Raw genomic sequence first — 10,207 nt, 5'->3', positions numbered from 1 at the left:
CCTTATCCATTTTTCTCTCTATGACGGGGTCCCATGATCCCGTCCATAAAGCTTATATTTGCAGTATGTGGTAAAATAGTCAGATCCTATAATCTCGCGAGTAGTAAGACTACTCGACTTTTACCGGTCCTAGTTAGTAGAGCATCTAGTCGAGCCTAACCTCTAGTATTCAAAACATGAGTACCTAGGATCATGCATCTATGGTTTCAACCAACGCCTGAACGTAAATGCACAATAAATAATAGTACAACATAGATTTCATAGATTAAAAATAATAGGCATTAGATGCACCGGGGCTTGCCTTCTTGGGCACTGCTAGCCTTGGGCTCTTCCGAACTTTGGTTCGGGTCTTTAGCAACTTCAGTTAGATTAAAATTAGCTTCACGCTGCTCAAACTCAGACTCGAGAATCAATTCGTACGTTCCATCAGCGAGAGTGGTCGACTCTATATGAATGCAAAACTGACTTTTATTACAACATGAAATAATTCACAAATCTTTCCTTCACTATAAAGTTGTAGTTCAATATAGCATGTTTTGTTGTGGTGATCTTAGTTAACTTTATTTATTGGGCAATCTTTTATAGAGTAGTTCTAATCTTAACTTTACTTCATAAAATGAACTGTGTTGTGGTTTTTAATTTCTAAACTGAAACATAAAGACATTTACAAAATTTATCCCAAAAGCTATAGACGTAATCTGGTGCTGCAAACTTTACATCTAACAGATCAGATACTCTAGAATGTACAGCAAAATTTTCTGAAAATAACAGTAAGGTATCTAAACATGAAAAAAAAATCATTAACTCAGAATATGCTAGGAACTTCATAATTTTGTACAGACGGCTATGCATGGATTCTGGAGATCAAAATTTAGCAGTAACAACTAGACCTTATATTCGCAGTACTGTAATTTGTCCAGATTTAATCTACACATATAACAGGAGATACAAAATAGACAAAGTGAACATGCATTTATCAAACTTAATTTCTACAGAGAGTTCAACCAGGTTTCTGCATATCAAACTTTTACCAGAGCTTAGTTTCTACCTAAGCATGCTTTTGTAAAAATATGAAGCATTTTCATTTACCATAAATTTATCAGAGAATAAAGCAATATATACACATGCATTATTATTTGAACTATAAACTGTGCAGTACAGCATGTCAAACTTTTTCTACAGTATCTAGAAATACTGATTAGTCATGGGCGAAAATATCATGAGCATTAAAAAATGATTATTACCAGAACAAAAATAACAAATCTAGTCATAGCATAACATTCACATTTTTATCTACAGATCTGTTCATCAAATGGATCTCAACTTTTTCAGACATGCATATATGACCAAAATAGAGTTGCACAAATATTCTTATATTTTTATAAGTAAAAGAACTATTTATCACAATTTAATCCTACTTAACAAGCATTAAATCAAATATATAGTTAATCTGATCTAAAATTTCTTAAACTTGCGCAACAGTCAAGATTTAGTGACATGCATGCACGGAAAAAGTTTTATGCACATAACCTTATTATTTCTACCAGCATTAATACATAAATAAAGCTAGTAGATCTAGAAATCTTGGCATTTTGACCTAGTTACTGATGTCAAAATGTGTTCAAACTTTTACCAGGTACTAGTAGCATAGCAAGACATTATCTAGCCAAAAACCAGCTATAGTTACTGAGCACAACTCCTAGAACATTTAAAGCCTATTTATTCTATTCTTTTTATTGGATTAAAATACATACCAAAACTGAAGATGTGGATGTAACAAAACTTGTAGATTTTGTTGTAGGGATTCCAAAAAAAAAATATTTTTCATTTTTCTGATTTTTCTACAATTTTCTAGGCATTTTCAAAGTTTACTGATTTCGATGCTAAAGTTCATGTACATTTTTCGATCTAGCCCCTGGAACTTTCTTCTCTTTTCAATGGAGGTCTCTGGCCGGTGGGGATTGAACAGAGGAGGGGCGGCGGTGCTATTCCCGGTGAGGATGGTCACCGGAGGTGGGGGCCCCGCAGGGGAAACGAAAGAGGAGCTGAAGGGCCACCTATGGATGTTGTTGGCGCTCCTTAAGTACCCCTTTTATCCCTTGTTTATCCTTGATAATGGCATGAATTTAATATCAAACTCACTAACCGTCCTAACCCCCGCCTAATTATTGGTCATTTTCACACTTGCACATATATTTTGGAGGAACTTCGTTTTTGCAGGTTTTTGGCCTATTTTGGAGCATGAAATGACGAGACCCGTGATCGAGCGCTGACATGGGGAAAGACGAAGGCCAAAGCCCAAAGGGAGGACCAAAGCCCATGTTGATACGAAGCCCATTCACGCACATCCATCCCCCAAGAGAGCCCAAAGGACCGAGCCCACGAAGATGAGATCAAGATACTTCGGGATTAAGCAAAGCAAATGAAGATTTAAGGAAGGATTCCCTATCCTATCCTTTCCTCGAAGATATCTCCAAGATAACGACGTCCAAAGGGGTGCAATCGTGAAGGACATAAACTCTAGAAGAAGCGAGGAGTCTACACGCAAAAGATGAGACCGAGGCGAGCCCGAAAGGGGGTAGGCCGGCCGGCCTAGGCCCATGGGGCCAGCCGGCCTAGCCCGTTTCTGAGGCGGTTCGGCCTCTCCTTCGACCGGTGGCTTCCTCGGCTTATAAATAGCTCGCACCTTATTCAACTCGGAGCATCAATCCAACCAGAACTCGACGAAAACCTAGGGCCAAGGCCGGAGGGAGACGACGGCCGCCGCAAGTCTTCGAAGGTACCTAGGAGATGGCTTAGGCCACCCCTAGCCGCCATGGCCTCCCTGCGAGGTTGTGCCATGGTGGAGTTCGGGAGTCACCCCCAACATTCGTCGGGGTATGTACACACACGATGGTGATATCAATCTACTCTTTATTCTAGTTGTCTCGACTTTGGTCTACTTCAATGCATGCTTTCTTTCTCATATGTGATGCATCCATATGTTCACAGTAAGATTAGATCTATTCGTGGTGATTAGTCTATATCTTGCGGATACGTTGAGGTAGCGTGTTTTAGCTAGTTGGTTGATTACCCCGGTGTGGTGACAGCATGGTGGAGGGAAAAATTCTAGCGACGACATGATGTGGAATAGGATCGATGGCGAGTATCATGGGAGTCGTGGCGCGGCCACCAAGAGGAGGAGCTTCAAGTAAGAGTACTTGGTGGGCGTTTGGGGTAAATCTTTGGGAAACCTTAGGCATTAACAGGCACCTAGCACCGGCGACCTTGGGAAAGTAGGCCGCTTGCGAGCCGCCTTTCTGAGAGATGATTTCGTGTACCTTTAGTTGAGATGCAATCTATGTTTTGATCACCTTTTTGACTAGAACTGTACCTAGAGACAATAGGCCCTAGCTCCTTGGTTGTGTTATCTCATCTACAGTTGTGTGTGTGATGAACACTTATGCTTTATTCATATCTATCAAGTGTTCAGTTTATATGCAATCTTCGCTTCATGTTTAGGATAGGTTCGATAGATTAGATGGTAAACCCTGCAATGCTTCATAAATCTCTCTAAAAAGACACAAAGAAAAAGACTCAAAACACTAATAGGCACACAAAAAGGTCTACAAGTTTCCCAAGATCAAATAACAAAGTGCTCCCTCAATAACATTTAGAATGAAGAACATGAAGTTGTGGTTTTTGTTAGAGCAACGGTACAATGTTACTTGATATTCCGATTAAAGAGTGCAATGTAGACGGTCATATTAATATATATATAAATAAAATGAACGGGTTGCCTCCCGCAAAGTGCTTCATTTAAAGTCATAGAGCTTGACTTTCTCACATACCTTCTCATTGATGTGAAGTCATGGTCCTTCGTGCGAGAATCCGAAGTGTCCATGCAGCTTGATGTCGCCTCTTGTAATCCCTCGTGGTTTGCTTGAAACATCTTCATTTGTCGAAAGTCGACCGCTTGTGTCTTCATTTTCCAATGTCATTGGGGTTCTTCCTCTGCTCCAAGCCTCTGAATTTTATCACGTACACTTGATGAAAGCATCGCCCAAGCTCCCCTTCATTGTTGTCATCTTCTCTATCTTGTTCTCACCGCGTTGCTCCTGCCTCTTCTTTGTGAAATCTCTCATGTATACTCAACAGAACATATACCAAAATATAGATCTATTGAAATGTTTATGAAATTACCTTTCCAACGAGTGGTCATTCATCTTAAACCGAATCCAAACGAGGGAGTTATGCCCGTTTCACTTTTGGCGCTGCGTGCTGTCCAGAAATTTTCAAAGTGCACACAACCTTCAATGTTTTGGCCATACCCGCTTGTAGGAATCTCTGATTGACTTGGTTCTTGATTTGTTGGAACAGGAACTTCGTGGAGCTTTTTAATATCCAAAAATATGCTGATCTTTGCTTCTGAGGTCGGGCTGGACATTGATGAGAACAATATCTTCTTATGAATTCGCCCGAAGATGTCAATGATCTCGATCATGTGGTCTTTGGAGCGTAGTGTCATGCGTCCTTGGCTTCAAGGTCATCACCATTGATTCACCAGCAAGTATCATTGCTCCAATGGTCTGTCTCCATGGTTCTTGCTTTGCCTAAGGTGTCGGGATCGAAGATGCTCCTGTGCTTCGTGTTGATGATCCGAACGGTTTCCTTCCTTGATAGCATCACTCGATTAGAAGTATATCGAGCATCCCACTGGAGAAGATAGGTGGTGTCGTGGTTCTTCTAATATTGTTGCCTCCAGCTTTAGTCAACTTCAAATCATCATTTTTTGTGCATGCAGCCTTCCAATCATCCTTTGACATCATCATCACCTTCTTCGTCGGTTGCTACTGCCTCTGTCCTCGTTGAATTCCCCTTCATCCAGTGCAGAACATGTACCAAACTTCTCCTCCATTGCAAGGTGCATCAAATTATCTTTCCAACAAGTGGTTATTTACCCCCAATTAGACTCTGGATAAAGTAGTTATGCTCGTTTTATTACGGCACTGCAATCTGTCCAGAGGAATTTCAGAACGCGCAGCGTTGAAAGATTTTATCATAACTCTTCACACCGATCTTCAAAGTTGATGGTTCTTAATCCGTTGGAAAGAAGACTTGATGGAGCTTCAAAATAATCTATTATTTTCTCATGTTACTTCTCTGATCTTGGACCAAAAACTCATCACAACAGTAACACTTCATAGATGATGATGATCACACGATTTTCTTCGGGGGCATGCTTCATACCTATTGCTTGAACAAACAATTCTTTCCAAAAACATCAGTCTTTAAAATCAATTGACACGGCGGCGTACCTTATTTATCATCTTTTGCTTTGGGGAGTAGGGACTCGATAGCGGATGCTGGGCCACTAACAAAAGTTAGCACCTACCACTAAAGAGCGAATCTTGATGTTGTTGCCGTCATGTCGATGTGGACGTTGTCGATGTTCCATGTCGAGGCTCCTCGATCATCTTGTTGCCGATTGTTGAAATTTGTCGAAGTGGATTATGGACTTCTCGAAGTCCAAGTTTGGTGTCTAACTTTTTCCACCTGCTTTCAAGGACACAAACAAGAAAACAAGGGTATATGCAATAATAAAAATTAGGGTTAGTCCAAAAAACTAGATAGATCGCCCTAGGGTTCGAGTTGCCAATCCCCGGCAACGGCACCAGAAAAGCTTGTTGACACTCCTTAGAGCCCCAATTTACGTAACGCAAGCGCACGGATCGTGGTAGCTTTTCCCTTAGAGTACTCCCCCAAGGTTTATCAATCCGTGGATCGGAAGCAAACCGACTAGGGTTTACCATCTAATCTATCGAACCTATCCCAAACATGAAGCGAAGATTGCATATAAACTGAACACTTGATAGAAAAGCTTGTTGACACTCCTTAGAGCCCCAATTTACGTACCGCAAGCGCACGGATCGTGGTAGCTTTTCTCGTAGAGTACTCCCCCAAGGTTTATCAATCCGTGGATCAGAAGCGAACCGACTAGGGTTTACCATCTAATCTATCGAACCTATCCTAAACATGAAGCGAAGATTGCATATAAACTGAACACTTGATAGATATGAATGAAGCATAAGTGTTCATCACACCCACAACCGTAGATGAGATAACACAACCAAGGAGCTAGGGCCTATCGTCTCTAGGTACAGTTCTAGTCAAAAAGGTGATCAAAACATAGATTGCATCTCAACTAAAGGTACACGAAATCATCTCTCAGAAAGGCGGCTCGCAAGCGGCCTACTTTCCCAAGGTCGCCGGTGCGAGGTGCCTGTTAATGCATAAGGTTTCCCAAAGATTTACCCCAAACACCCACCAAGTACTCTTACTTGAAGCTCCTCCTCTTGGTGGCCGCGCCACGACTCCCATGGTACTCGCCATCGATCCTATTCCACATCATGTCGTCGCTAGAATTTTTCCCTTCGCCATGCTGTCACCACACCGGGGTAATCACCGAGTTGAATAAGGTGCGAGCTATTTATAAGCCGAGGAAGCCACCGGTCGAAGGAGAGGCCGAACCGCCTCAGAAATGGGCTTTGGTCCTCCCTTTGGGCTTTGGCCTTCATCTTTCCCCGTGTCAGCGCTCGATCACGGGCCTCGTCATTTCATGCTCCAAAATAGGCCAAAAACCTGTAAAAACGAAGTTCCTCCAAAATATATGTGCAAGTGTGAAAATGACCAATAATTAGGCCGGGGTTAGGATGGTTAGTGATTTTGATATTAAATTCATGCCATTATCAAGGATAAACAGGGGATAAAAGGGGTACTTAAGGAGCGCCAACAGATGTGCTCGGTTCGTCGGGTGGAGGTCGGAGGAGGCGGGGACGCGGTGACCGGCGTCCGTCGGCGGCCCTGTGCCGCGGCGGTGGCGCTCCGGCGGCGATGGGGATGAACGGCCGGGTCGAGGAGTGTCAGTGGGATGAGGCGAAGCTGCTGGTGGGGTTTAATCGGGCAATGTGGGGGCTGGGATGGCCACTCCACGGCGGAGCAAACATGGCAGAGAGGGTTGGCCGGCTCCGGCGAGCTCTAGCGATCTCAGGCCGGCGTGGCTGGATCCAGAAGCTTAAGTGAAGCTCAGGGAGGACGTGAGGGTGCTCGGCCGAGACCATGTGGGGGGGGGGTGGAGACGGCTTGTCGACGGCGGAGCAGAGCTCGCCGGCGATTGAGGCGCTGGCGGAGCGGCAGAGGTGGCTCGAACGCGTGCGAGGGCCCGGCCTGGGCTATTTATAGGCCTGAAGGCTTAATGTGGAAGGCAAACCAGCTTGGGACGGTCGCGACTGGGCCTGAGAAGCTTGCCCGGCGAGGTGTCCGCGCAGGAAGCAAGGGCGACGGCCGGCGGGCGGCGTGGCGCGTTCCCAGCTAGTCTGGGACGCGTGCCCGTGCGAGGAGGCGCCAGGGAGGAGCACCTGGTGGCAAAACCGGGGGCGGCCAGGCCCACATGGCCGAAACCGAGGCAGAATGCCGTTCCCCGGTGCCGGCGGCGTACGGACGCTGTGAGGGAGAGAGAAGAGAGAGAGAGGTGAGGGAGGGGCAGTTTCGTAATTATCCCGAATTTCTGATCTCAGTTTACAAAACTCAATTTTTCTCCCTTTTCTTGGCCTCAAAAGAAAAACTGTTGAATACCATATTTGTTCAGTTTTTTGAGATCTACAACTTTTATTTTAGGCACTTTTCTATTTGAGCAATGGTTTGTGTGTCAATTTAAAAGATTCAAAAACTCCATAAAAGGCTTCAATTTGATTTGTTTAATTGGGCTGAATTTGAGCCCACTTCTAATTGAGCACATGTTACTAATTGTACCAGATTTTTGTGTACAATATTTTGAGAAGGTGATTTGTACATGAAATATAGTTGGAACTTTCTTTATTTGCCCTCACAAATTTAAACCAATAATTGAATTTGAATTTCATTAGTCTTTTGTTGCCATTTAATAATTGTTTGTCCTCTCATTAGTTCCACTCTTTGCTCTAATTTGTCTATTAGTGACTTTTAAACACCTAGGGTGTCACAGCCCAGCACCCGAGCGGGGTCGCTGGTGGAGTCGCGGAGACACGCCGAGGGGTAGCGGCGCCCAGCCCCCAAGCAGGGTCGCTGGCGGTGTCGCAGAGACACGCCGAGTGGTAGCGGCGCCCAACCCCCGATCAGGGTCGCTGGCAGAGTCACGGAGACACGCCGAGTGGTAGCGGCGCCCGGGTAGTTTGTATTTTTACCGTTGGCTTCTACTGCAACGGACAGAAAGTTACCGTTGGGGGCCCGCTCCTTGCCGAGTATGACTCAGGCAGTTTCTGGAAAGTCGATTCGAATTCCACGCAATCTTCGGGGTTGCCGTTGCACACGCATCCGATCCTCTTTACAAGGGGAAGGGCCCGGCCCGCGGAGGGCTACCCATTCCCTTGCCTTCTTGCCTTAGCCTTCTTGCCTTAGCCTTCTTGCCTCCTCACCATCAGTCGCCCTCTCCACTCCCCTGTAGATCCGATCCACCCGCCACCATCCGAATGTCCTGCAAGTCGCCGAAGTCTTCCTCCTCCGCGTCGGGAGGCGCCAGCGACGTGCCGCCACCTTCGGAGGCGTGGGCGCCGAGCATCCTCCAGGAGGAGGACATCCAAGATTTGGTGGAGCGTGGCCTCCTGCCCGAGAAGGAGATCTCGGAGTGGAAGTGCTGCTATGGGGAGGACTTCCCGACGGAGGACCGGACGAAGACGGTGGTCCTCCGGTCCTTCTACGAGAAGGGCTTCGCCTTGCCCGCGGGGACCTTCTTCCGCGGGCTCCTTTTCCTCAACGGGCTTGAGGTAACGCATCTCAAGCCAAACTCCATCACGCAGATCGCGATTTTTATCCATCTGTGCGACGGCTCCTGGGGATCGCCCCGCACTTCAACCTGTGGTGGGCCCTGTACCACCTGAGGGGGTACCCGTCCGCCGCCCGCCGGAACATAGTGGGCGGCGCCGGCTTTTCTCTGTGCCAGGGCCGATCGTACCCGGCCCTGGAGATCCGCGACAGCAACAAGGGGTGGGAGAAGGAGTGGTTCATGGTGTCGAACCCGACTCCCTGTCTGCCCGCCCGCATCGGCCGCGCGCTGGAGTCCCGCGCGTGCTGGGAAGAACTACCGACCGAGGAGGAGAAGGTGCAAGTGAACCTCCTCCTCAACGAGATCGCCGGCCCAGGGACTGACAGGTGCCGTGGTCGCCCTATCCTTCCATAAGCGGCTGGTGCAGCCGATACGGGACAGGGTGCACCCCGGCTTCGAGTACTGGGGTCGCCAGGACCCGACCCGGGGGCAGAACCGAAATGTCCCCCGGGAGGAAGCTTCGAGCCGGGTCGCCCGCATGATGCAAGGGGCGATCCGTGACAGAGGGTGCCCAAAGGCACATTGCTTGAAGCGGCCGACCAGAGCCGTAAGACTTCTTCGTCTTTCCATGTTGTTCTGTTTTTTGTTGAGTTGTTCTGTATTTGCCTTGGAGTCGTTTTCCTCCCTACTTTCTGTATGCAGCGCACCCATTGGGTTGAAATCAACTCAGAACATCTTCTTGCTTGCAGGCCAAAGTTCTGGAATTCTGGTCCCCTACTCCCTTACCAGAGGGGGATGTGGGAAAGGACGCCGCCGCCTCGGCCAAGCTAAAGGAGCCGAAGGCGGCCGATCTGGAGGCGTCGTCCGATTCGTCCGTTGCGGGCGATTTGGACGTCGAGGTCGTGGGGAGCACCGCTCCTCCATCCGTGCCAAAGCAGCAGAGGTATGCCATTCGAAAGATCTTGACCTCAAAGGCTGGCCTGAGGGGTGCCCTACTGAAAGGGGGCCCTGCCGCCTCGAGGTCGGGTAGTGAGGAGCCGGGGGCGGAGGACGCCCCCGAATTGTCTGGAGAGGACGCCGGAACTGGCGCCGGCCGTGCGGAGGGGAGGCGGCATTGGGACTGACGCACATGGGAGGCCTCGTGTCTCCTCTGCTCGCGCCCGGGTCGCAGCCACCCGCCGCGCCGTTGAAGATGTCCTTCGTTGCGCGCCCCAGCGGGGGTTGAGTGAATTTGTAATTGCAATCCCCTTTTTTTTTGCTTTGAGTCTTGATTTGTATCTTGATGCTGTGGAATTCTTGACTTCACAGGAAGAGGAAGCCGGAGGAGTCTGCTGATGAGACCCATCGGGTCGAGGCAGCTATGTCTCCTCCGTCGGTGGGGAGCCCGCTGCGTTCCCGCGTTCGTCGGGAGGCGGCGTTGGGTGAGGA

This window comes from Panicum virgatum, chromosome 8K, assembly GCF_016808335.1.
Source record: "Panicum virgatum strain AP13 chromosome 8K, P.virgatum_v5, whole genome shotgun sequence".
NCBI classification, from domain to species: Eukaryota; Viridiplantae; Streptophyta; class Magnoliopsida; order Poales; family Poaceae; genus Panicum; species Panicum virgatum.
Note: the sequence above shows the minus strand (reverse complement) of the source record.